General features: G+C 42.4%; 1 long non-coding RNA gene across 2 annotated transcripts in view; it reads left to right on the plus strand.

Annotated features, from left to right (window-relative positions):
- The window catches only part of LOC114486192 (uncharacterized), a 52,633-nt gene extending 34,116 nt beyond the window's left edge, over positions 1-18,517 (plus strand). Inside the window, exons 1-3 of one of the 2 annotated variants that reach the window (XR_003679522.2) lie at positions 12,225-12,343; positions 13,094-15,458; positions 15,999-18,517. This is a non-coding gene — a long non-coding RNA (uncharacterized lncRNA). Of the gene's footprint in view, positions 1-12,224; positions 12,344-13,093; positions 15,459-15,998 lie in introns of those variants that run through there. The other variant, XR_003679521.2, reaches the window with a different exon arrangement.
- Positions 18,518-26,500: the final 7,983 nt, after the last annotated feature.

The following is a 26,500-nucleotide window of genomic DNA, read 5'->3' on the forward strand; positions in this document are numbered from 1 at the left end:
AAAAAAAAAAAAAAAAAAAAAAAAAAAAAAAACAAGGCTGTTAAACCAAAGAACCTATAGGGACCTTTCTACTCTGAAGACCTATGGTTCTGAATACGGTGCATGCAAAGACCCAGCTAGGAAAGTGAGCATAACAGATGGGAGCCAGAAGAGAAGTTCTTACTTTCCTCCAAACCAAAGTGAAAATTGATGGAAAACTCTCTTCCTCCCCTACCCCTCTTTCCTTTGCTACAACCCGTTATCTAAACTTTCTGTATTTGGGACACACCCCACTTTATGGGCCCTGATGGGTTACAAAGACAACCCCCCTTTATAGAAGCTGAAAATATGTCTTAAATATGTCTTAATGCTCAGTGCAAGCATATTCATAGGATAAATTTCTGAGAGTGAAGTTGCTGGGTCAAAGGGTATAACTTTTTAATTTTGACAGATAGCACCAAACTATACTACAACGAGATTGCATCAATTTTTAATCCTGCTAAAATGCTTTAAAATCCATGTCTCCCCATATTCTCACCCAATGAATGTGTGTTATTAGATTTTTATAGTCTTGCCATTCTGATAGGTGAAAAATGATTTCTCATTGTCTTAATGTTTATTCTTTAAACCATAAGTGAGGTTGAGTATTTTTCTTATATATAAAAAGAAAAAGCATTTTCTTATGTGTACGATTTATTTACCTATGTATCCTATTCATGCCCTTTACCTGTTTTTTTTTTTTTTTTTTGTGGTATGCGGGCCTCCCTCTGCTGTGGCCTCTCCCGTTGCGGAGCACAGGCTCCTGGCGCGCAGGCTCAGCGTCCATCCCCCACGGGCCCAGCCGCTCCGCGGCATGTGGGATCCTCCCAGACCGGGGCGCGAACCCGTGTCCCCTGCATCGGCAGGCGGACGCGCAACCACTGCGCCACCAGGGAAGCCCTAACCTGTTTTTTTAAATTGGATTTTGATCTGTTTTAAATTATTTTGTAGGAACTCCATATTTTAAGGGAACTAGCCCTTTTTCATATTTGTTACAAATATTTTTTCCCAATTTTTTTTGGTCTTCTGACTTTGCTCACTTTACCCAATTTTTTTTTTTTTTTTTTGCCTCACAGAAATCTTTAATTTTTATGGAGTCAAATTTGCCCATATTTTTGCTTAGAAGGCCTTTTGGTTGGGAAGCTTCTTATGGTCTCAACATCAAAGCTGCTTGTTTAGAAAAACAACACTTGAGATTTCTGGTTGAAGACAGCAGATTAAACTCATGCACTGTGTTCTGATCCCTCCTAGAACTCAACCAAAAGTTAATGTTTGATGAAGTAACACATTCATGTGGTTCTAAAGCCAAAAAATGTAAAAAGGCACAGACCAAAACGTTTCCCTCATCCATGTCTCCCACTGGCCCAGGACCCATCTCCTTCCTGTTCATACGTAAGCGCTGTTACTAGTTTCTCATGTGTGTTTCCAGTTTCTTTATGCGTATGTAAGGCAATAAAAACTTAGGTAAGAGGATAAACCTACGAAGACAAAGAGAATGTGAAAGGGACAACAGCAGGATGACTTTAATAGCTGGAACGTAGATAAATGAGTGATACCTGAATCAAGAGAAAGCTGAGTTCTAAGCCAGCAGAAGAGAAAGCTACAGCAACTTGCTTTACATTTCAGAATCCTCCATGTACCCAGCAACTGGAGACACCAGGTACTTTTGTGAGTATTTTGTGAGTAAAGTTGTGGTTAAAACAGTAGGCTGAGTTGAAATTCAGTTCAAGAAGCAGCGAGGTCCCTAGACCCCTTTTTCCCCTTGCTGCTGTCAGGTGGACGGCCCATTCCCTGCAGTGGCCAAAGAACAGAGGGTTTTTTTTTTCTTCTGATGGGAGAGCAAGACAGAGGGAGGACCAGGCACAGTTGTTTGAAAGGACAAAATACTGAAAACATTACCTAGAGACCCCTTGCCTTCTTCCCTTACATAGGTTGTACAATCCTGTCATCCAGCCAGGAAATAGGAAAGCATTCTCCAGGAGCCTGACACACTGGAGAGAAATGCCCTAAAGATCATTTGGAAACGGCAGCATCTCTGAGAGGACAAGAAGACAAAAAATTATTAATATGCTCAGAGAGATAAGAGGGGATAGTGCACACATGAAATAAGAATGGAAGGCTATTTTTTAAAGAAACATTTAGAGAACAAAAGTGAGATCTTAGAAATTTAAATAAGATTGCAGAAATAAAAAAGCTCAGTAGAAGCTTTGGAAGGTAGAAAATAAAGCAGAGAGATGAGATATGGGAAATGGAAGATAAAGAGCAAAAGTAGTTTATTTTGGAGATGATCCCAGCAAACACCTGAAGGGCAGTAGGGAAGTGAAACAAGGAAACCAATATAACCAGCAAGTTACTGTGAATAGCTGTAACTTGATTCCTTTGGGGAACTCTGGGAGGCCAGTGTAGAAATCATACCTCAATGTTACCCCCACTCAGGGCTGAGGAAGCTGGGGTATTTATCTAACAATTCTCATTAAGGGCTGCTCCTAGGGAGGAGGGAGTTAATTCACCAATACTTCCTAAGCAAACCTTCACTGGCCAGAAAAAGCCCTCATGCAAAGGGACATCGTGCTGGTAATTTAGAATGCCTGGATATAGTAGGTACCAAGAGAACATGGGCGGGCACTGAGGACAGCTGTTCTATCTTTCCTGCACTGTTTCTTAGGAAACTACTGGAGGATGTAGTAGGATTCACTCCATTGCCCAAACAGTGGAGTGAATCAAGAAAGAGGAAGAGGTGGAATTGAGGGGAGACTTAAACAACTGGGGAACAGTAGGGATTAAATTAGTGGCATGCATAGGAAATCTAGGCAATTATTAACTCCAGAGGAAGCAAAATGTTTTTTAGGAAAATGATTATAATTTATTATACAACACAGGTGTGAGTAGTATTTATTTGGTCAAAATAATGTAAATACTGTGTATCAACCTAATAATGATATAGCTATATAAGTCCAGGAAATATATGTGTGTGTGTGTGTGTGGTGTGTGTGTGTGTGTGTGTGTAGTATGGAAGGGGTGAAAGCTAAATCCCCATTTCCCACATTAGAAAGTCAATAGATTAAATTAAGAAGGAGCTATTTAGAGATATGGTGAGTCAAAAAAAAGGATTAGTTAAAGCATTAGAAGTGATTTCTCTGAGGAGTGAGAAGTGGGGGGATGTGGAGTGGGGGGCTGCTATTTAGTAATGTAGAACTATTCAATTCTTTAAACTATGTGCATATTTAATTTTGATATAAATAATAAAAATTGGTAATTTATCTTTTCAATTCTGCTATATGAAAAAGGGAGGAAGTGAGATGGAGAATGTGCATCATTCCCAGCTGAGAAGGAAGCTGGGAAGGTAAAGTAAAACTTGTTTCTTGAGTCTATCAACCCAGCAAGGCCACTGTCTTTTCATCTCCTGTTGAGGCAGGGAAAAAAAATTATGAGCAACTGGGAAATTAAGACTGAAAAAATTTTCAAACAGCTGTTGATGCCAAACTGACCTGAAATCTGGGGCTGACCTAGGAGGATTTTGACCCAAGGAAATGATACAGGTAATTGCAAAGAAATAATTCTACCAAATTAAAAAATAAAAACAGCATTACATTAAGGGGGATAGTAATAGCACTAAAGTGTCAGTGGAATAAATTCTTAAATGTGTCTGGATATACACTTCTTGAAATTTTACTTTAAATGCCTATTGCCTTAAAATCCAAAATTTAAAAATATGACTGTTTTGATTTATAATTTTAGTTTAAAGAAAACATGGAAATGCTTTCTACAGAGTTTTGCTTAACCATCTCTATGACTGAAATCACATTGTTTAGGTCTGTGGCTCCATCAAGACACCAGAGTCTGCCACCTTCTATTGCAGGCTAAATATCCTTGGGGATGAGGCCTCTTGAAAACTGACTCAGTCCTCTTTTCTCATCCTGTCTTCAATCTCTCTCCATTGGATCCTTCTCCTCAGCCTAGAAAAATGCTCAAAAATTACCCATCTAAAATAAAAAATGATCAAAGAAGAAATTATCACTTTAGCTATCACCCCGACTTTCTCTTTTCCTTCATCATAGTACTTCTAAAAACAACACAGGCTAACTTCCTTTTCTTCCTTTGCTTCCTCACCACATGCTGCCTCTTCACCTTGCGCAACCTGGCTTTCACTCTGACCATCGCACTGAACCTGCTACCTCAGAGGTCTCAGGACTTCCTACCTGCTAAACCCTTGGTCCTATCTAGTCCTCATCATCTTCAACCTCTCTAAGCCTTTGATTTTTAAAACCTCTTCCTGCTAGCTCTCTGTCTCTGTCTCTCTCTCGATTTCCTTCCTTCTCCCATATTCTGCACCTCTCACACTTCCTGGTTTTCCCACCTCTCTTAGTCTCTCTTTGGCTGCCCTCTCCTCCATCCGCCTCTGAAGAATAGGCATCCCCAGAAATCCACTGACTCCCCGCCAGATCTGGCCTCTGTCTCCCACCTCATGTGTACCCTGTCTCCCTTGCTTACTACTCTCTGGTCACACTGACTTTTCTTTCAGCTCCTCTAATGCACCCAGCTCTTATTGCCTTAGGGCCTCTTCCCTCTACCTGGGCCGCTCTTACCCACCCCTGCATCTGGCTATTTCCAGCTTGACTTTTAGGCCTCAGCTTCCTATCACTTCCTCAGGCTGCTCCTCCTGAATGGCCTCCCCATCCCACCCCCACAAAACTAAATCTGCTTTCCCACTGCTTGGTCTTAGAAATCTTTTTTTTTTCTTCAAAATATTTTTACAGTTTGTAATCATAGGCTTTCGTTTCATTATACGTTAATTTGCTTAAATATCTACCTTTCTCTCCAGAGTGTCAATTCCATGAGGACAGGAACCGTGTCAGTTTTGTTTACCACCTTATACTTAGCATTCAGTACAGTCCCTTGAGCAGTAAATACTAATTTTTGTCGAATGAATGAATGAATGAATGAAGTGATTTCTTCATGCCAGGCACTACAGTTAATTCTTTACATAAGTCACCTCATTTTTATTCTCACATCAACCCATATTCAACACCTATTATCAGGCAAGGAAACTGAAGCTTAGAACGACTGAGTAACAGTACCCAAGATCTTACAGGAGAATGAGTGTCAGAGCTAGAATTTGAAAATACGTTTCTCTGACTCTATGTAGGACTTCTAATTATCATGTTATAGGGCTTCCTAGTTGACAAACCTTCTACATCCACCTTCCAAAACTGCCCTCACGCTTATGCCTTCTTGATGGTTTTCATGCTTCCTCTTGTGTCCTCCTCCCTAAATCTGTTCCAAGCTGGATACTGGTGCCTGGTGGGGAACTGGTCGTGGAGGAGACCGGGTGGTCCTGGCGGCTTTCCTTTTCTAACACATGTTTCTGAGAAGCCCTCAGAAAACCTGTGAGGCGGGCAAACCGTGATGCTGATCAGTGTTCTGACCGCTCTCCTGCACTTTCTATATTCTCTTCTCACTTCCTGCCTTCTCCCCATGGCTTTGGGTTCCTCCCCATTGTGGTGCCCCACTCAGGTCTTCTCTCCCTGCCCACACACGCCCTCTGCATATTCTAGTCCCTTTCGCTGACAAAAATGTACCCGTCCCAGAAAATGTTCTCAATAGAATAGTAAGTGAAAATAACAGAGTAAGATAAAATATTGTATCAATAGTTGCTATGAGTTGAGTTTTATCTACCCTCAATTCATATGTTGAAGTCCTAAGCCCCAGTACCTCATCTGAAAATAGGGTCATCGTTAATGTAATTATTCAAGTTTAAAATGAGGTCATATTGGAGTAGGGTGGGTCCCTACTCCAATGTGACTGTTGTTCTTATAAAAAGAACACAATGTGGAGATACAGACACACACCCGGGGAGAACACCATATGGAGATGAAGGCAGAGATTGACAGCAGAAGCCAAGGAATGACAAAGATTCCAGAAAGCCACCCGAAGCCAGGGGAAAGGCCTGGAACAGATTCTCCCTCATGATCCCGAAAGGAACCAACTCTACCAACACCTTGATCTTAGATTTCCAGCCTCCAGAACTGTGACACTAGACATTTCTGTTGTCTAAGCTGCTCAGTTTGTGGTACATTGTTGTGGCAGCCCTAGCGAACTAATAGAAATAGTATAATCCCCATTTTGTTAAACAAAGCAAACTTGTGTATGCTAGGGATTCTCCTTCTCCTCTCTTATCTCATACACACAAATAAAAGAAAATATATACAAAAGTGTACAGTGGTTCTTTGGGGGAGGTGGATGATGAGTGATTTTGCTTTGTATTTTTCCCTGCACCTTTAGGTATTTTCTCACTTCTCTTACATCTCTGCAATATTACTTATTATTACATAGACAAATCCTCTAGCTTCATCTGTAATTTGAGAACAGCCATACCAATCTTCCAGGATTGTTGTGAGGATTAAAGTGTCTGCCACACAGTATGTCAGTCGGTGTCCCTAGACTAGGGAGAGCAGCTCCAAAGAAGTAAAGCCGGGCATAACAGCCTGTGGTTCTTCTGTTCATTATTAGGGGACTGCTCAGTTCATAAAAGGAGGCTTTGCCAAGGCTGCTAAGCACTGGTCTCCTCGTGTGGTAAGCGTGGATATGGGGATTGGGATGGCACAAAGGAGCTGGCTGGATGCCTTGGGCTTGGGGGCATCGGCAAAGAAAAGCAAGAGAGGTTGGAAGGTTGATTGGAGGAATATTAATTAAATGAGGAGAACAGTCCATTGGGGGTAATGTTTCTCGGTTTGGGGCGGGGGTCTGATGGGGCGACTGAAAAGGAAAGAGGGACCAAGATAAAGTAGAAAACAGAGTCAGGAAATCAAGCAATTCCCTCCAAATGGAAGAATGCCCTGCCTCCTCATTTCTTCTCTGAAAACACTCCGGGAATGGTGTGGGCAACACAATTTACTTATAACTTTCCACAGCCCATGGGAAGATTTTCTTTCCTGAGGAGGGTTGTTCCCCAAACATCCCCTTTCTATCCAGACCTGTGATAAGATGTCCTTTTCTGGAGACTGTTTAGGTAGATGCTACTAAAACATTTAGCTTTGCCTCTGACTTATCTGAGCAGGGAGGGTGAATTGTCTTGAATCTTGAATTTAGCCATGTATGACTTCAAACTAATCCTTGGTCTCCAAAAATTGGGGGCTTTTTTGCTTCTTCATACTCAGCTGTGTCTTTTCTATCCCCACTCGAAATCCCAGCAACTTAGGGAAAAATTGGGTCCCCACAAATGATATTCACAATTCATGCCTTCATGGGAGGTCACTGATGGCTTTTGCCCACTCCTTTTGCCAAAACCTTCATGTCCCCTTTCATTTTATACCTGCAAGATTCTGTAGCAACGTGGGAAACAGTTATACTATTTAATAGTGAAAAGAAGACAACACAAAAATTGCATGTAAATTATGATTCTGGCAATGTAAAAACAAATAAACAAAAAATATACACACACATACAAGGACAATAGGCCTAGAAGAAAACAAACTAAATAATTATAATGGTTATGTTAGAGTACTAGGATTGTGGATTTTTTTCTTATTCTTTACTGATCTAAAATTTTTAATGTAACGGAAAAATGCTTTTATAATTAAGAAACAGACTTATTAAGATTAGGTAAAGGGCAGATTGAATAAGGAAGTCTGATAAAATAAATAAAACAGGAAAGCTAATTATAGATAAGGTTTTCTGGAAGTAAACATACATAGCTCTCAGCTCAGTGTATGTGAACCAATGGAGAAATATGACCACAGAATTCTTATGGAAGACAGTTAACCACACGTCAGCCTGTCTACTTTGAGGATGAACAAAAGGAAGAACAACACAAGACTTCAGACCTGCCTGACATTTGCGAAGAGCTGGAGAGCTAGGAGTCCAGGCACATTAGAGGTTTGGGGGCTATAGAGACACTGTCAAGAAATTACTAAGTGTGGAGGTTTCCGGGAAGTGCTTCAAGCATGACATGGTGAGGCCCTGATACTGTTTATTTTTAGAACTCCTGTTGAGAGGAGTATCTTTCACCTCTCACTAAATTAACTATGCTCCTTGGAACTATGGACATCTTTCTGCTGTAGCAGCAATAGGATCAAAGCACGTGTTTAGAAAGAGAAGTGAAAAACACCAGATGTGAGCAAAACCACAAGGGGAATTTCAGACAGGCAACGTGCACCAGATTACCCAATTTGGAATGTGGCCCAGGCCCCAGGACAGGCAGACCCTCTGAGGATCAGGCTGGAGAGACAGAGGTTATTGATCCTGATTTAAGCCAAATGCTGCTAACTTGATTCGTGGCCTTGCTCCAGCCATTGACCTCCTCCAAACCACTTTCACCATCTGTAAAATGGAAGACCTGGCTCGTTTCCCCCCAGGAACAGCTAATGGAAACCATACTAAAAACTAGAGGTAATAATGAGGCATGATCTTGTGATCTTGAAGACTGGTGGTAAATTGTATTTGAATATATAAATACCACAATGTATACACACTTACAGCGTGTACGGGAAGGATGTGTATAAAAAATGTGGGATTAAAGACTGTGTCATATCAGTTCACAAAGTAAATAATCTACATGTTGACAATTGCAGGAAGTGTGACAGGAATTTTTTCTTCCCCTCTCACTCATAGCGCTTTAGGTCTCCTGGGGTCACCCCAGATGTAGACTAAAGCATACTACCTAGTACCTAATGCTGAATAAATGTTAAATCCAGATACAGCTTAAGCTTCAAATTCCAGATTTCTTTATCACTTAGTTGTATGTAGCCTTGGGTAAGTTACTCCATAGGTTGGTACCTTGGTTTTCCCTTCTGTAAAATGGGGATAAAACTAATATCTACCTCCTGGACTTGTTGTGAAGATTAAATAGAGTAGTATATCTAAAGAGCTTAGAGGAGTGCTAGGTGGATGTTAGTTATTATTATCTTCCAAAACCTCCAATGTGGACTTTAAAGCTCTCTGCATTTCTTTATTCATCTCAGTTTTCTCATCCAAATATTTCCAACATTCTTGCTCCATTTAAGAATATTTCCTGTCTTATTAACCTATGTAGGACACTGCTCCCTCCAGACTTTAAAGCAGTCTTACCCTCCAGCAAAGGCATTAATTTATTCCTATTTATGCCAGCTTTTTTTTTAATAACAAAATTTTCATATTTATTGAACAGAGAAAAGGTTCACAACATATTCTTTTTTTTCTTATTGGGGTATAGTTGCTTTACGATGTTGTGTTAGTTTCTGCTGTACAGCAAAGTGAATCAGCTATACGTATACATATATCCCCTCCTTTTGTGGTTTCCTTCCCATTTAGGTCACCACAGAGTTCCCTGTGCTATACCGCAGGCTCTCATTAGTTATCTGTTTTATACATAAGAGTGTATACATGTCAGTCCCAATGTCCCAATTCATCCCACCCTTCCTTTCCCCCCTTGGTGTCCGTACGTTTGTTCTCTATGTCTGTGCCTCTATTTCTGCTTTGCAAATAGGTTCACCTGTACCATTTTTCTAGATTCCACATATATGCGTTAATATACAATATTTGTTTTTCTCTTTCTGACCTACTTCACTCTGTATGACAGTCTCTAGGTCCATCCACGTCTCTACAAATGACCCAACTTCGTTCCTTTTTATGACTGAGTAATATTCCATTGTATATATGTATCACATCTTATTTATCCATTCATCTGTAGATGGACACGTAGGTTGCTTCCATGTGCTGGCTATTGTAAATAGTGCTGCAATGAATATTGGGGTGCATGTGTCTTTTTGAATTATGGTTTTCTCAGGTATATGCCCAGCAGTGTGATTGCTGGGTCATATGGTAGTTCTACTTTTGGTTTTTTAAGGAACCTCCATACCATTCTCCGTAGCGGCTGTATCAATTTACATTCCCACCAACAGTGCAAGAGGGTTCCGTTTTCTCCACACCCTCTCCAGCATTTATCATTTGTGGGGTTTTTGATGATGGCCATTCTGACCGGTGTGAGGTGATACCTCATTGCAGTTTTGATTTGTATTTCTCTAATAATTAGCAGTGTTGAGTATCTTTTCATGTGCCTCTTGGCCATCTGTATGTCTTCTTTGGAGAAATGTCTGTTTAGGTCTTCTGCCCATTTTTGGATTGTGTTGTTTGTTTTTTTCATATTGAGCTGCATGAGCTGTTTGTATATTTTGGAGATTAATCCCTTGTCAGTTGCTTTGTTTGCAAATATTTTCTCCCATTCTGAGGGTTATCTTTTCATCTTGTTTATGGTTTCCTCTGCTATGCAAAAACTTAAGTTTCATTAGGTCCCATTTGTTTATTTTTGTTTTTATTTTCATTACTCTAGGAGATGGGTCAAAAAAGATCTTGCTGTGATTTACGTCAAAGAGTGTTCTTCCTATGTTTTCCTCTAAGAGTTTTATAGTGTCCAGTCTTACATTCATGTCTTTAATCTATTTTGAGTTTACTTTTGTGTATGGTGTTAGGGAGTGTTCTAATTTCATTCTTTTACATGTAGTTGTCCAGTTTTCCCAGCACCACTTATTGAAGAGACTGTCTTTTCTCCATTGTATATACCTGCCTCCTTTGTCATAGATTAGGTGACCATAGATGTGTGGGTTTATCTCTGGGCGTTCTATCATGTTCCATTGATCTATATTTCTGTTTTTGTGCCAGTACAGTACTGTCCTGATTACTGTAGCTTTGTAGTATAGTCTGAAGTCAGGGAGCCTTATTCCTCTAGCTGTTTTTCTTTCTCAAGATTGCTTTGGCTATTCGGGGTCTCTTGTGTTTCCAAACAAGTTGTGAAATTTTTTGTTCTAGTTCTGTGAAAAATGCCATTGGTAATTTGATAGGGATTGCATTGAATCCGTAGATTGCTTTGGGTAGTATAGTCATTTTCACAATGTTGATTCTTCCAATCCCAGAACATGGTATATGTCTCCATCTGTTTTTGTTGTCTTTGATTTCTTTTATCAGTATCTTATAGTTTTCTGAGTACAGGTCTCTTGCCTCCTTAGGTAGGTTTATTTCTATATATTTTATTCTTTTTGTTGCAATGGTAAATGGGATTTGAGTCAATTCCTACGTTGACCCCACAACCAAAAGTCTATGAAGCATCATTACATCCTCTGTTCTCCCATCCTGGGCTTCTTACATAACAAGATGCCCTCTTAACCAGAGCTATCCCAGTAAAGATTAAAAAATATGGTTTTTCTCCTCTTTAGTAGAAGTTGTCAGTCACAATGTAGAATAGGGAATCACCTTGGAATCACTAAGCATGGCTAACTTTAGAGGGATAGGGCAAGGAGAGGAGTCATGGGTATAATGAAATCCCCTGCCCCACCCTTTGGTGAAAAGTTGTCATTAGAGAGAAAGAGGGATGTGGTAGTGAGTCCAGGATGGCAGACACTGGAATTCATCCTGGATCATGTATCCAGGAAGTGGCTGTATATGAGACCAGGAAAAAAGAAAAAACAACCTGATCAGTGAGAGTTACAATATTATGGGGGGAAAATGGAGTGGAATGTTGAGGAATCCCTTTCCCTAAAGTACCAATGTGGATGGACCCTATTTTGGCACCCCTGAAGCAGCAGAGAAAGGACTTAGACACCACAACCCTTCCCTGGACAACATTTGCTGCAGTTTCACCAGCACTAGTATCATTCCTTTCCAGGAGCACTTGGTCTTCCACCAGCACCAAGTTTGATTATGTGATCATTGTTATTGTCCTTATCATTACCGCCTTCAAATCACTTAAACTTTTTTCATCCCTCCACCATCTCATCTTCTAGGGTGCTTTTACAATACTGTCATAAGAGTCCCTAAAGATGATTTAATTCCATGGAAACATTTGAACCCCTATTATACGAGGCTAAATTCTGGGGAACACAAAGATGAGTAATATATGGTCACTGCTCTCAAGGAGCTACTAACACATAATTTAGGTAGATTTAAATTGCTAACTAACATTTAATCCAGTGATGACCTAGGTTACCCTAATTATCTTCCCTATTGGCCTGCCTTGTCCAGTTCATTTTTTAACACATATTTATTGACTGTGTGCTAGGCACTGGGCTAGCCTTAGGGTGCAACAACAAATAAACGTCATCCTTACCTTTAGAAAGCATAACTACAGTGTGAAAGTACTGGGCTTGATGATATACCTGGCTGACTACAAAAGGAATAGGTAACACTTAGTATACCTGTCTCTCCTCCTGTAGAGTGAAGTACACTCCACTATAGTACTTCACTCTCCCAGCCATCATGCAGTGAAGTTACAGTTTAGACGTGTTAAGTTCTTCTTTGAGTCCAACTTCAGAGGTACCTGAGAAGAGGAGGGAGAAGGACAGATCTCCATACAATGGTGAGTAGCTGGGACCTCCACATCCTGTGCTCCTCACCAATATTCTCAACTTCCTCCGTCTCAGGAATCCAGTACCCTTCATACTACCCCGATTCTATATGGGTTAGAAGCTTTTAAATAGATAAATGTGAAATATCTTTGGTTTCTTAATGAACACTCTTCAATAATTGAGGATAATGTCAATTATATAAATATTAAGCTTCCAAGGAAGGGAAGGACTTCTAAGGAAATGTTTTCCTCATTGGGAGAAGCATTTAAAATGAAGGTAAGTATCAAACTTCCATTGATGGTGATAAAACTACTTCTTATAATATTAAGGTATACAGCTGATCAAATAAGGGCAGTAGTAAATCTCCTCAGGTCCTCTGCCCACTCAGAATAAGACCTCAAGACATGCAGGAATGACTCACTGTGACAAACTCAGACAACTATTGATTAACTGTGCTCACAGAGCAGAGTAATATTAGAATAGGAAGGAACATCATAGATTGTATTGGATTACTGGCACAAGCATAAAATTTGGAATCAGATGGTCCTAGGTTCAATTTTCAGCTCAGATTCTCGTTGCCACCTGGGCCTGGGGCAATTTACTTAGCTTCTCTGCCCCTTTATTTTCTCATTTGCATAATGCAGATCAAAATTTTTATCAAGCAGTGTTTTTTAAAAGGACTAAATAAAGTGACATAATTGAAGGCACTTGGCAAAGAGTGGGCACCCTGTAAATGCTCGTTTCTTCCTTTTATTTTACAGATGAGGAACCAAAGCCTGAAAAATGGATCTAAGTTGCCTGATTAACCAACGTCATCCCTGGACTAAAGCCCCTGGCTTCCTGACTCCTAGTCCAGCTGTCTTTCTGTCATTTCCATAATGGGAGTTGAGCAAAGATAATAGAAAACGCATTTATCCCTGGTTTTCTAAAGCTTGAGAGGGATGAAATAGAAAGAGAGGAGGAGGCTGAAGTGGGGTGAAAGGTGTAAAAAGCAGATTTACTTCCCTGGTTTTGCATTACTTTCCTGAGTTTACATTGCTTGAGCACACACCCCCTGATGGTGGAGGGAAGTGGTAGAGCGTAGCCAACATGGGATTAAAGATTGCATTACATCAAGCCACAGAGTAAATAATCTACATGTCCACAATGGAAGGGAGTGTGAGAGGGTGTCTTTTTTCTTCTCTCACATATAGTTCTTTAGGTCTCCTCCGGCCACCTCAGACCTAGACTAATTTTCCAGAAGGTCCTACATAACCCTTCTCTTCAGGGCTCCAAGCTTGCTAGTGTGTGGATTTGGCAGAGAAGTGCAAACTAAAAAGGTTATGCATAAAAAATCACTTGTGACCTGAAAATTATTTCAGTGTGGGGTTGGTGCTCCACGTGGTTGAGTAGAAAGAGCCCTGGGCCAGAGACGGGATGCCTGACTGCTTCCCCAGCCCTGCCACTAACTAGCTGGGGGGCCCCAGAAGAGGAAGTTAACGTCTCTGCACATCTGTTTTGTAACCTATAAAATGTCATCAAAAACACTCACCACATTTTATTTTCCTTTATCCTCACAAGAACTCCCCAAGGTAGATAGTACTCTTCCCATATTAGAGGTGAAGAAATACAGGCTTAGAGAATTGTGACTTGCCCAATATCATTCAGCTAGTAAGTGGCAGAATCTAAAAGACATTGGACTTGAGCACAGAATGTACTCTTAACCTCCAAGATAGACTACCTATATTTTGATGGGAGAAATGGATAGTAAAGTTTCAAAGCACTTTAAAGGAGTTTAAGCAAATGTTTACTACAGTCATTCAGAGGGGTTATAATCCCAAGGAGGTGCCTGTACTCAAGTCATTTTCAGCTCATTGACTTTCTTATTCATTGCTTTTCATGTGGATCTGAGAGTATCAAACCAGTTATCCTCTTTCACCTCATTTGCTTTTGGTGTCAGTTCTCCTCCCACACTGGCTGCTTTCAGGGCCAGCCAGCACCACTTCTTGCCAAGTGGAGGAGTGTAAGTGTAGGAAGCCACGCTCACACACTCACAAGCAAGCACACAAATGCCCACACTCATCAACGCACGCACGCGCACACACATATATTCATATTACTTTGTACGCACATCCATGGTTTCAGAACCTGACAATTTAAGAGTTTGTCATTATTATGACAGTGCATATATCATGTACAAATAATTTCCCAGAATTGGGCTTTGGAGTGAAAAATGCTGTGATAAAGTGATAGAAAGTGGAGGGATACGTACTAAGGAGAATACCAAGAAACTTAGACCCTTCTGGCTTCACCTCCAACCTTGAATTCTGCTATAAGCTTATTAATTTCGCCCAGCTCATTCAGCCTCCTTGAAAGGCCCTTACCCCTTGGTGGGCAATAGGTTTGACACCTCAGTGTCTCTTCGTGAGCTGATTCTGAGCTTTCACTCTGTCGTCTACATATGTGTTCTGGGCAGTGGTGGTCATCAGACTGTAAACTTCAGAGGTTCGGGATCACATCTGTGGAATTCTCCCTTCAGTGGTTTGGCACTACATGCAATTAGCTCTTTGGTGATGACAACACTTCATTCTTGCTACTGCTTTTTGTTTGGTTTGCTTAGGACGCAGACACAAAAGATTTTGATCCTCATTTAATTATGTATAGCCCAGAACTGTTGTGGCATTTAACAAATGAATTTATTCATTGCACATGCACTTGTGAACACTGTGGTAATATTACGTCATTTTTGCATTAAACCTTAATGTTTATAAAGCACATCCATGATTAGTGTCACACTCAGACTTCCCTTTGAGACAGTAGAAAGGGATAAAAATATTACCTACTTCATGAGGATTAAATTTGTGAGGATTAAATGCAATAAACTACTTAGCATTGGGGGCTGGCACAGAGCAAACAGTATTAAATGTTACTATTAGTACATGACTGGCCCATATTACTGATGAGGACCCACAGCTCAGAGATGCTAAGTTACTTGTTCAGGTTGTACAGTTAAGTGGTGGAATTCAGTTAAGAATCTAAGTCTCCAGACTCCAAGCCCATTTTAGGAAATTATCAGTTGACACTGCAATCATGGAAGGAAAAAAGCAGAGCCTCAGAGGAAGAGCATTCCTGACAGTTTTATGGTGGGTGAGTAGCCAGAGTGTTTAGAGATAAAGCACTGCTCAACGGGTGGGGTGGGGGGGAGAGACAAGGCCCAGGCCATGTACCACAAGCGCTGCGCTATTCATTTTTGGTTCTGCAAATGCTGTCTTCCCTCAGCACCTTCACATATATTGTCCTCTTTCCCACCTGCCTTCCCTCCTCTCCCCGATCTTTCACCTGAATAATGCTTCAGGCTTTCAGGCTCAACACAAACAGCTCTTCATGGAGGCTTTCCTGAGCCTGGTCTAGGTTTTCACCTACTGATACAAGGACCCACAGCACCCTGAATGCCTTCTTGTGAGAATACTTGTCCAATATCTCTCCCCAGCTGGAATGTAAGCAGTGAGAAATCATCAACTTTATCCTGCTTGCTGGCTGATGTATCCCCAGCACCTTTATGGTGTCTGGCACATTTGTTAAATGCAGAGCAGGTGCTGGTCAATATAAAGATGGAGAGGAAGAAGATTAAGAAAAAAGTGAGAAGATACCAACCAGAACGTAAAATGTTTTATCATTTTGCCACAGATATACCCTGAGCCACAGATACACTCCTTTATTGGAAGACTGAGGAAATGCAGACTGGGCAACTGGAAGGAACTGAAGGAAAGACTCCAACGTACAAGAAAGGCATGGAGCAGCAAATCAAAGTAAAGAGTAACAAACACAGGGAAGAGCCCATCCTAGGCCGAGTCTTCGGCAGATGAATGAAAGGGGGCTGAGAACAAGACATTTCTCAGCCTCTTGTTGGCTGCCTTTTGCTAGAAAGAGATCAGGACTCCTGCTCTCTACAGATGACTGACTACAGAATACAGAGGGCAAGAGGGAGGGAAGGAGAGTTTCCACCAGGGTGAGGTATTTCTGACTCTGCCTTGTTGACAGCAAACAGTGGCGGTAGTGGGACTTTTGACAGGAAGTGTCCATCTCTGGGGGAGTCAGGATCGGGCCAGGAGGTAGAGCAACCCTGCCACCCTAAAGCTCTGGCTTTTTCCCCTCTGCACTCTGGTGCAGGAGCTTCCACATCTCTCATGCCTCCTTAGGGCAGCAGGGGGAGGACGCGAGGCCAGCCTTCAGCAGGGACCATTTCGTTTACATTCCCACCCCTCGGCCCTGGGAAGCCCCGAGTTCCCACACTCACTGAGGCAGGAAGGTCGCCACGGACACCTCATCTGTCTGGGTTGCTGACTAACTACAGATAAGCAGCAGCTGCTGCATCCACATTGGATGCAGATTGCCCACCCTGGAACCAGGCAGAGAAGGGCCAACCTCTGCCCACTGGGGGGTGGGGGACCACAAGGCCTCCGGGGCCGTCTGCTGCGGCTGAGGCCCAATGACCGCGGGGGAGGGGTCCCCCGAAAAACTCGCTTTGAGGGAGCTGCTGGACGGGACCAAGGAAAGGCAGGTCTTTGGTGTGCCTACCCCACGGCACAAATCCAACCCGACAGCCGTCGAGCACTTGACAGTTTTACAGTACTCTGCTGCATACTTTTTCTCACATCACTCTGACCACCACCCGTGAAGAACACAGAGCAGGTGTTTTTGTGTCCATTTTGCAGATGAGTAAACAGCCTCAGGATGTTTGAGAGACTTGCCCAAGTTCTCACAGCTAGTCAGTGGTAAAAGCCGTTTTTTCACGGCCTGTTTGGTGGGTCTTTCCATTACTATGTGCAAACACAACAAGCCAAGTGGACAAGTTCCAATTTTTATCTCTGAAAGAAAACTCCTCCTCCTGGGTTTAACCTGTCTTCCACCCAGCCTGGGGTGTAGTGAGAAACACTTCAGTCTTGGAATTTGAATCCCGATTCCCCTTCTTGCCAGCCAAGTAATTTAGCAGCTGTGTGATTTTGGATTTGATTTTCTTGAATATTCGCTTCCACATGTATAAAATGGAGATGATGTTGCTTAAGTTGTGGAGGCTTCTGTAAGGATTAAAAATAACAGTAAACATCTACTGACTATTTTCTGTACCCTCAGCTCAGTTCTAAGCACCTCATGTGCACTGACTCACTGAATTCTCACAACAGCCCTAGGTTAGTTCATATGTGCTATGTTATTTCACTTCATAGATGAGGAAACAATAGCAGAGGTAAAGAGACTTACCCCAGGTCACACAGCAAACAAATAGCAGAGCCAGAATTCTCACCCAGGCTGTCTGACACCAAAGCCAAGTGCTTAATCTCCATGTTATACTGACTATGCAAATTATGATGACTGCCTACAATAAGGTACTCAATCAATAGCTGTTACTAGGTATTGGGGCAGGTGTAGCTTGATTTATAAGCAAACTGAAGAGCTAACTGCCTGAACTAATTAGATAAACCAAAGGCCTGTCCACTAGGAAGTATCTTCAGTTTAGTATGCCATGGTTTCTCATTTGCCACCACCAGCGTCATTCCTTTAGAACAGGAAGACACTTCAGGAACATTTGGCAATGTCTAGAGACATTTTTGGTTGTCACAGATGTGGGAGTGCTACTGGCATCTAATGGGTAAGGCCAGGGATGCTGCTAAACATCCTGTAATGCACACAACCGTCCCTGCACCAAAGAATTATCTGGCCCCAGTGTCAATATGCTGAGGTTTAGAAATTGCTTTAATATTGAGTATTTATTATGGACTAAATACTAAATATTGAGTATTTAGTAAGACTACTTTAGTCTTGAAGAGCCCTGTTAATACACAAATTTGTCACATAGAGCAACAAAGTAATGTTCTGTTTAACGTCTCTTGATATGCTGACACAGTTCAATCTATGCAATATCTGTTATTACTATTGCTGTTGTTACTGTTGTTGTTGCCAAGCAAAGATGTGTGCCCTAGAAATGATCAAGCCGATTTGGGGTTTGTGGTAGAGTTAGAAAACTGAAGCTCTTTTTCTGTCAAGTTACGTTACCATCCTCCAAATTGCTGACATTTCTTCCAATATGTTGAAATAGGTCATAAATAAACTCACAGCGATGCCATTTCCTTTTAACATGCAGTTCTGTGACTCCCTGATATCTCTCAGTTCAGTCAGCTCTTCTTTTGTCCCCCTTCCCATTATGCATACACCAAACAGATTTTTTTTTTTTTTTTTTTTTTTTTTTTTTTTGCGGTACACGGGCCTCTCACTGTGAACCCGTGTCCCCTGCATCGGCAGGTGGACTCTCAACTGCTGTGCCACCAGGGAAACCCCAGATTTTTTTTTTTAAGTCTGATTTTGTTGGCCTCTTTTGGAAAGTCCTATAGCTACTAACATCTTCAAAATGGTAAAAATTTACTTTGCCAAACAGAACTCTGACCAGAAGAAGAATCTTCATATGTGAAGTATCTGTGATATTTGGCAGACATCCAGCTTTCTTACTTTGTTGGAGAACACTATGCCTCACATCACTGTGACTCACTGATTTCCATAGCATTGTGCATTAGCTTAAAATACTCAATAGGGCTTCTCTGGTGGCGCAGTGGTTGGGAGTCCGCCTGCCGATGCAGGGGACGCGGGTTCGTGCCCCGGTCCGGGAAGATCCCACATGCCGCGGAGCGGCTGGGCCCGTGAGCCATGGCCGCTGAGCCTGCGTGTCCGGAGCCTGTGCTCCCCAACTGGAGAGGCCACAGCAGTGAGAGGCCCGCATACCACAAAAAAAAAAAAAAAAAAAATACTCAATAAATAATCATGAAAGGAGTTGTATCGGCCTAGTTTAGGCTAGGTTATAATGCAATAACAAATGATCCCAATATCCTAACCACAAAAAACGATTTATTTCTTTTTCATATTGTGTGTTCATCACGTATTGGTTGCAGCCCTGTTTCATCTATTCATTCATCATTTAGACTAAAGGAGCAGGCCCTATTTGGGACATGATGGTATCATAGCAGGAGGAAAGAATGATGGTGGAACAACATGATAACTCTTATAGCTTCTGCTCAGAATTGCTCAGAAGTGGCACATGTTCCATATGCCAATTTGTTTCTTGCATTGACATTCCATTGGCCAATGCAAGTCAATAGCCAAGCCAGATGTTAATAGGGCAGAGATGTATATTCTTCCTACAGGCCCCACAGGCAGGGGTAGTGAATATTCTGAACAATAATATAATCTACCACAGGACTCTGTCTTTGTCACCAACGTCATGAACTTCCTCAGAGCCAGGGCCTTGGCCTTGAATCACTACATTTTCAAGAAGTTTTTAGCAAGAAATGGGGGAAGAATACAAAGTGAAAGAGTTGAAGAGGCAAAATTGTCCGATTCTAGTGATTGATTTGTTGAGGAGCAGAGGTGGATGGCAAACATCAAGGAAAAGACAAGAGTCAAAGATGACTTCTAGGGCTCCAGGACTGATGAGTGATAATGCCAACAATTGAGATAGAGAACAGAGAAGGAGAGGAGGTTTAGAAGGAGAAAGGGCAAGTTTGTTTTTGTTTTAGATTGAGAAGACAACTTTATTGCTCCTTACAGCTGTCCCCTGAAAACCCACTTTATTGGTTCTTTCACCCTCTCCTCCTCTTTTTGGGGGGCAAGTTTTATTTTTGACCCAATGAACACGAGGTGTCTTTGGAACATCCATGTGGAAATATTCAGTAGACAGATGACTATATGAGTATGGCTCCCAAGAGAGTACTGAGCTAGAGGCAAAGATCTGAGATTCAATCACATATAAGTAGTCATAAGTGATAGCTATTATGATTATATTTATTGAGCACTTACTATGTCAGGCACTGTGAGAAGCAATTTACATACATTTTCTTACTTAATTCTCATCATATCCCTGGTCCGTGTTGTTTATCCTTACTGTGTAGATAAGGGTATGAAATCTAAAGAAGCTTTAAAAAGCAAAACAAAACTTTGCCTGTCTCACAGCTAGGAATTTGCAAAAAAGGACCCAAGTGCTTTGCCTCTACAACCCACATTTCAATGAAGTATGCTCTTAGTTGGAACCATGACAGCAAATGAGAACATCCAGGCACTACAGGAAGAGAGAGAAGATAAGAACAATGGGTCAATGGTAGGACTCTGAGGAATATGAATATTTAAGGATCAGGAAGAAGATGCCTTAAAGAAGACAGAGGAGGAACAAGTAGGAGGAAACCAGAAGAGTGCAAAGTCTCAGAAGCCAAGTGTGTAGAGAGTGACAATGAAAAGAGAGTGTCTAACAGAGGCAGCGACTGCAGAGTACTTGAAGAGCAGGGCTGGGAAAGGTCCATGGGTGTTGGCAGCTAGGTCTAGTCCCTGAAAATACCTATACCCTCACAGAAGCATCCATAACCGGCTATATTCCCCACCCAGAACCCCAGGAGTAAAATATCAACTGTAGGTGGCTGGTCACATGCTGACTTTGTAAACACCAACCTGTTGCTGGTTCATTCTCTTTGAACTCTGCCTCCAGAGACTGCCTTGACTTTTTGACCTGTTTGAGTAGGTCTTTGTTTCTGGGTCTAGGTGACCCAGCTCTTGGACTCTGTACCTGTGTGTACATGTCTGAGGTTCTGGCCTGTTTTCTCTGCTTAAGAAACCCAGCCTTACACCACATGCCTACTCTTGGTTACTACCTACTCCCAACTTGAGGAAGTAAGGTCGGACACTGTCCCTCAATCCACAGGGCTGTGTCTCCTGCTAATTCTCTGCAACTCAGCTTCCAGAATTGAAATGAGGAGTGTGGTTTCAGATGGTGGCTGCTGTATGATGTGGCAAATTACTGACAGTAGGGCTGCTGGCTTTGAGATCACAGGTTGCTGGTCAGACCTTGCAAGCCTTACAATGCCTTCTGTCAGAGCAGCCTCTCAGTCTTCAGGTGAGCCCTCCCAGTTGCCATGCTTTTTAATCCAGCTCCAGCAGTTTATGGAGCTATGAGAGTTATATGTGGGGACAAGAGGACACTAATGTAAATGGGACTTTTCATGTCTGCTGGGAAAGCAGGATGCTGAACAGCTGTTCAACTATAGCTGGGAAGGCTACACTGTGGGCACCACTGGGACTTTTTCATAGCCATGACTGACCGGTAAGAGCCCTTTGTCCATGGAGCGCGCAACCTCACTGTTAGAGTGGATGAGTATCCAGATCTCCTCCACTCGCAGCAGCTTGAACTGAATGAACCAGTATTATGGGTTCCCCCTGAGGTAAGGGCTCTAGGATCCCCCAGCATCTCTGCTCTTTGTGTTCAGTTGGATACTGCACACATCCGTCACCTTTCTATGACCACAACCCCCCAGCAAGGGTTACCAGATTTATTGAATAAAAATACAGGACACCCAGTTAAACTTGAATTTCAGGTAAACAACAAATACTTTTTTAGTATGTGCTATACAACATTTGGGATATACTTACGCTAAGAAATTATTCATTATTTATCTGAAATTCAAATTCAACTAGGTGTCCTGTATTTTACTGGACAATCCTATGGGCACCACAATCCCCATTACCTGAGACTCAGTAAGGATTCATAGGTCTTGGGATCCATTGGTCTCCACTTCTCCCAGGAAGGCACTGGGGCACTTTGTGAAGAATAAAAGCAGAGAACTGGGCCTCTGCTATGATTTCTGGGGTCTTGATCCTGTCTGGTCCCCTATGCTACTGGGGCAGTTCCAGGGGATCCATGAAATTACACCTCCTGAGTGCCTAGAACCTTGTTTGCCTTCCATCAGCTTCCATCTTTGTCTTTGGAAGACAAAGAGGGAAAGATGCCTTTTTAGAAGTGTCTAGACAGTTTGTAGAGACCATGATATCCTTGATCTGTGGCAGCACCAAATGATCAGTATCCTGCATGACTGTCCAGGGGATGGTTTTTGCATTTCCTGGACAATGTCCTAACATACCCTTGAACACCTCCACACATACCCTGTCCAACTATGCCTCATATAATTCTCCAGTCTGGCAATCCTGGATTACCTGAAGCATCAGCACCTCCAAAACCATCTCCAGACAACTCCAGTTTGGTGTAGCCAGGTGTCTATGATTCTGGAGTGAGAGGCCCCTTGTCAGTTGACATAGACATTCCAAATTCGGCTTGATAGCATTTTGTTCTTTTCTGTGCAACTGACCTAGTAATGACCTCCTAAAAAGAGAGGGAAGTTGGCCTGATGTGCTGAGCTGGACAATATTTTTCATGCAAATCAAGACTCCCTTCACTTTTGCCCCATTATAGCACTAGCTGGCACTTACTATATGCCAGAAACTCGTCTACGTTGAATTTATTAATACAGGACTTTACCTGTATTGATAAATTCAATGCTTATAATAACCCTATGAGGTATATGCTGTTACCACTGCTGTTTTACAGATGAAGAAGCTGAGACAGAGAGATTAAGTAATTCCTGTAAGGTCACACAGGTTAAAAAGTTGCTAAGAAGTAAAAACTGGGATTCAAATGTGGGCAGTCTAGCCCCCGAGTCTGTCCTCTTAACCTTTGTGCCAACTTTAGGTAGCCTGGACCCAGCTTGGTTCAGCCTAACACTGTTGGGACTGGTGTTGCTGACACTGGTGCTCCTGACCAAGGACGACCCTGTTCTGTCCTCCATTATCCCCATTTGGGAAGGAGAATGGCTTGCTGTGAAGATGTCTTCAAGGCCTAGAGGGTCTAATGCATGATAGTGAGCTCAGTCTGCAGTAGCCTGAAGCATCCACTACAAACCTGGAACCTTAGCTCATGCTATGCAAGGTGGCTTGCCTTATTTTATGAGCCTTGGGTGCTCCATCAGCTACACACCCAGCAACAGAACTACAGGGCAGATGGTCTAGGTTGTAAGCCTGAATACAAGGGGCAGCAGAGGCCATCAACCTTGGAAGAGTCTGACTTGAATATTTCACAGTCATTCAGCCCAAATTATCTTTCAGTCATGTACATGTGTTCCTAATCCAGATCCATAGCCTTTTGGGTGAAACTCAGAGAGATATGAAATACTAGGAAGACGTCTATAAGAGTAGGGTGGTGCATATCCTGCCAGGAAGACCTGAATGTAGCCTCAGCACAGCCACCCATCTGCTCCTCTACCAAAACACAATCTGTGGCCCTCTTCAACGTGATGTGTTCTGGTACACTACCACAACAAGACCTGGACCTCACGCAGATATTACCTGGGTTTCCTGAAGAGTAGCTGCGACTCCTTCTGACCCCCCCACACCTCCAGGACTCCACCTATGGGACTCCCATCTCTGGTCTGCCTCTCTTGCCCAATCATTACTCTGTCCTGGCAGGGACAGCTTGATAAAGAAGGCAGGCTTTCCTCCCTGCATTGCTCCTTTATCCACTCCAGCCCCTTATACCCTGATGGGTAAAAGAGAGTTTCTACTTCCATGGTCTGTCAAAGCACTGCTTTCCAACCGGAGCCCTTGGGCCTATCGGGTCCACATCCACCTGCCTGCTACCCCTAAATGGGTGACAAGAGTAGTGCTTAAGGAATACCTGCATTCTTCTACTGCACACACACAACTGACAGCTCTGTCTAGTGTTGCTGCCACAGAATTTGCTTTCAGAATTTATTGTTTCCCTCTTTCAGAACTGCTTTTCTGTGCAACAATATTTTTCATCCTTATCGTTTTCTTGCACCCCCTCTTCTTTGCACTATTGATACTCCTGCGACTAGAGAGTACCTGGGAAGGTATGCACCAACTTGAAGGAATTTTGATGACTATACCAAGTTTTTGCTGGCAGCAGCCTTCAGAGAGGAAGATCGAGTATGGGATGCCATCTCATTCTCCCCTAGCACATTTATTCTACCTATCTAATATGAAAGCTAAGGATTGCTGATAATAATAACACCACCAGCAAAGAGATCTATCATTTCTTGAGCACTCACTCTGGGTCAGGTAGTGTGCTTCATGCTTTGCATATATTTTCTCACTTAATCCTCACAACAATGCCGTAAAGAGGATACTATTTTACCTCTAATTTATAGCTGAGAAAACTGACTTGCCAAAGATCACATAATGAGTAAGTGGTAGAGCCAAATTTCAAACCCCAGTTAATTTAAAGCCTGGGCATTCAGCCACCTTGCTGTCATTGTCATATATCAATTAACTTCCTCTATGTCCAACCTCCCAGCTCCTTCTATTCTTTTCTCTACTCCTAAATCTCCAGCCACAACCCCAACGAGGAGGGGGAATAAACATGAACTGTATTCCCAAGAGGAAGTAGACTCATTATGACACTGTGACTGACCTCACCAACTGGACCATGGGAAAGAGTGAGGGCAGTTTTAATTTGGCCCTTTGAAACAGAGACCCTACTCAAAGTAATGAAGGGTTTGTTATAACTACTACTTCACTGTTTCATTCACTAATGGATCCCAAACACCTAGAACCATGCCTAGCTAGTAGTAGGTGACTAACAAATATTAGCACAGAATACAGGAATTTGGGGTTGGCCAGATGAAGAACACATGAACCCTAGTACATCTGGGTGGCAAGAAAGTGGCTTTTAGTAGAGTAGTAAAGTAGTGGCTTTAGTATGACCCTCCATGGCCACCACTCCATGGTATGGCATCCTTTCAACTCCAGTTTCCATGGCTAACTGCCCCATTATCTCCATGTTTCCCAGTTCAAATCCCAGAAGGAGAGAATCTGATTGACCAAACTCACCTTTTCCATTCAAGCCCTGGTTTTTGGAGGGGCAGCCCTAATGTCAGGGCCCAATTCCTGGTCCAATCAGGAGCCATCCCTGGGTAAAGAACAATCTAGCTCTGCTTCTCAGAGCAGGGGGCTGTGGGTGGGGCAGTTTCATCTTGAAGAGGAAGTTGGGTGTGGCAGGCACTTTGTTGACATATCCAGTATAGGAGTGCTCCTGGGAGCCCATCTCTCATCTCTGAAAAGTGACTTTGTAAGTTAGAACTTTTCACCAGGCATTCCCAGGAATGCCCAGGTAAATGCAGCTGGTAACTTGCTGAGTTTGGAATTCCTCTTGGCCTGCCATCTCTGCACTCTTTCTTCTGGGACTACCTTGGTTTGTCAGCTTCTTACCTGTTTGCAGTTGGTTCTTTCTGGACTCTCTTCTACTTAGGTGAGTTGGCTTCTAACTAGACTGCTTGACTCTTGGACAAGGTAAGTGTTTGGATTCAGCTTTGGTTCTGGATCATGCTTTCAACTTGGATGAAATGGCCTCACATCTTGTGCCCTTGCCCCCTCCTTTCTACTCCAATTCACTCTGCTTCAAGTTATCATTTGCCTGAGGGTGCCTTCCCTTCCCAGCCCACCAACATATTCCTGAGGGCATGACATTATGAAATAGTTGGTGGCTTCAGTGAGAGCAAATTTAGAGGAATGATTGGGGTAGAAACCAGATAGAAGCAGGTTGAGGAAGTGGAAATAGTGAGTATAGACTACTCTTCTGAGAAGTTTAGATGAAAAGGAGGGGAAGGAAACATATACATGTCAAGATTTGTGTTTTTTTTTTTAACTTTAAAAGTTTGCTCTGATTGTATAATACATAATTTTGTCCAACATTTTGAAAAAATAAAAATTATAAGCAATAAATGTATAATTCCCCATAATTCAACTACCTACATAATTATGATAGTTACTCATTTTTGAGCACCTACTAAACAGAAGAATTGTTCTAGTCACTTTATAAATAGTGTTTCTATTTACTGTGTGATATAAAGTCCTAGCTGGGCCAGAATTAAGACAGATATGTCTGTGACATCGAGTAAGACAATATCCCCTCCCCTCAAGCAATAATTAGCATCCACTGATTTACAAGGGGGCTAAGAGTTTATTGGGGGAAAACTCAAATTCTGGCTTTAGGAGGGTTTTGTTGGTGCATAGCCGTGTCTGGGGGTAGTTCCAGAGGTAGACATGGCTGGCAGGTATAGTGGGGTCCCCAGGGAAAGCACAGCCTGTTGAGGAAGGAGTCTGCAATGGTAAGGCTGGGCTTTAGTCCTGCAAGGCCGTGGCCAGTCTGGCTGTTATGTGGCAGGGCCTAACTCAGCTTCCTCGTGTGTGTCTTTCCAGAAGAAAACAAAGAATGGCCTCTGTGTAACAGAAAGAGCCATTTTGTGAAACTCTGAAATGCCCTAGGGCCTATCACCCGGTGGGTAACTGAGTGTAGCATCCGGGAAAAGAGT

This window comes from Physeter macrocephalus, chromosome 4, assembly GCF_002837175.3.
Source record: "Physeter macrocephalus isolate SW-GA chromosome 4, ASM283717v5, whole genome shotgun sequence".
In the NCBI taxonomy this organism is placed as follows: domain Eukaryota; kingdom Metazoa; phylum Chordata; class Mammalia; order Artiodactyla; family Physeteridae; genus Physeter; species Physeter macrocephalus.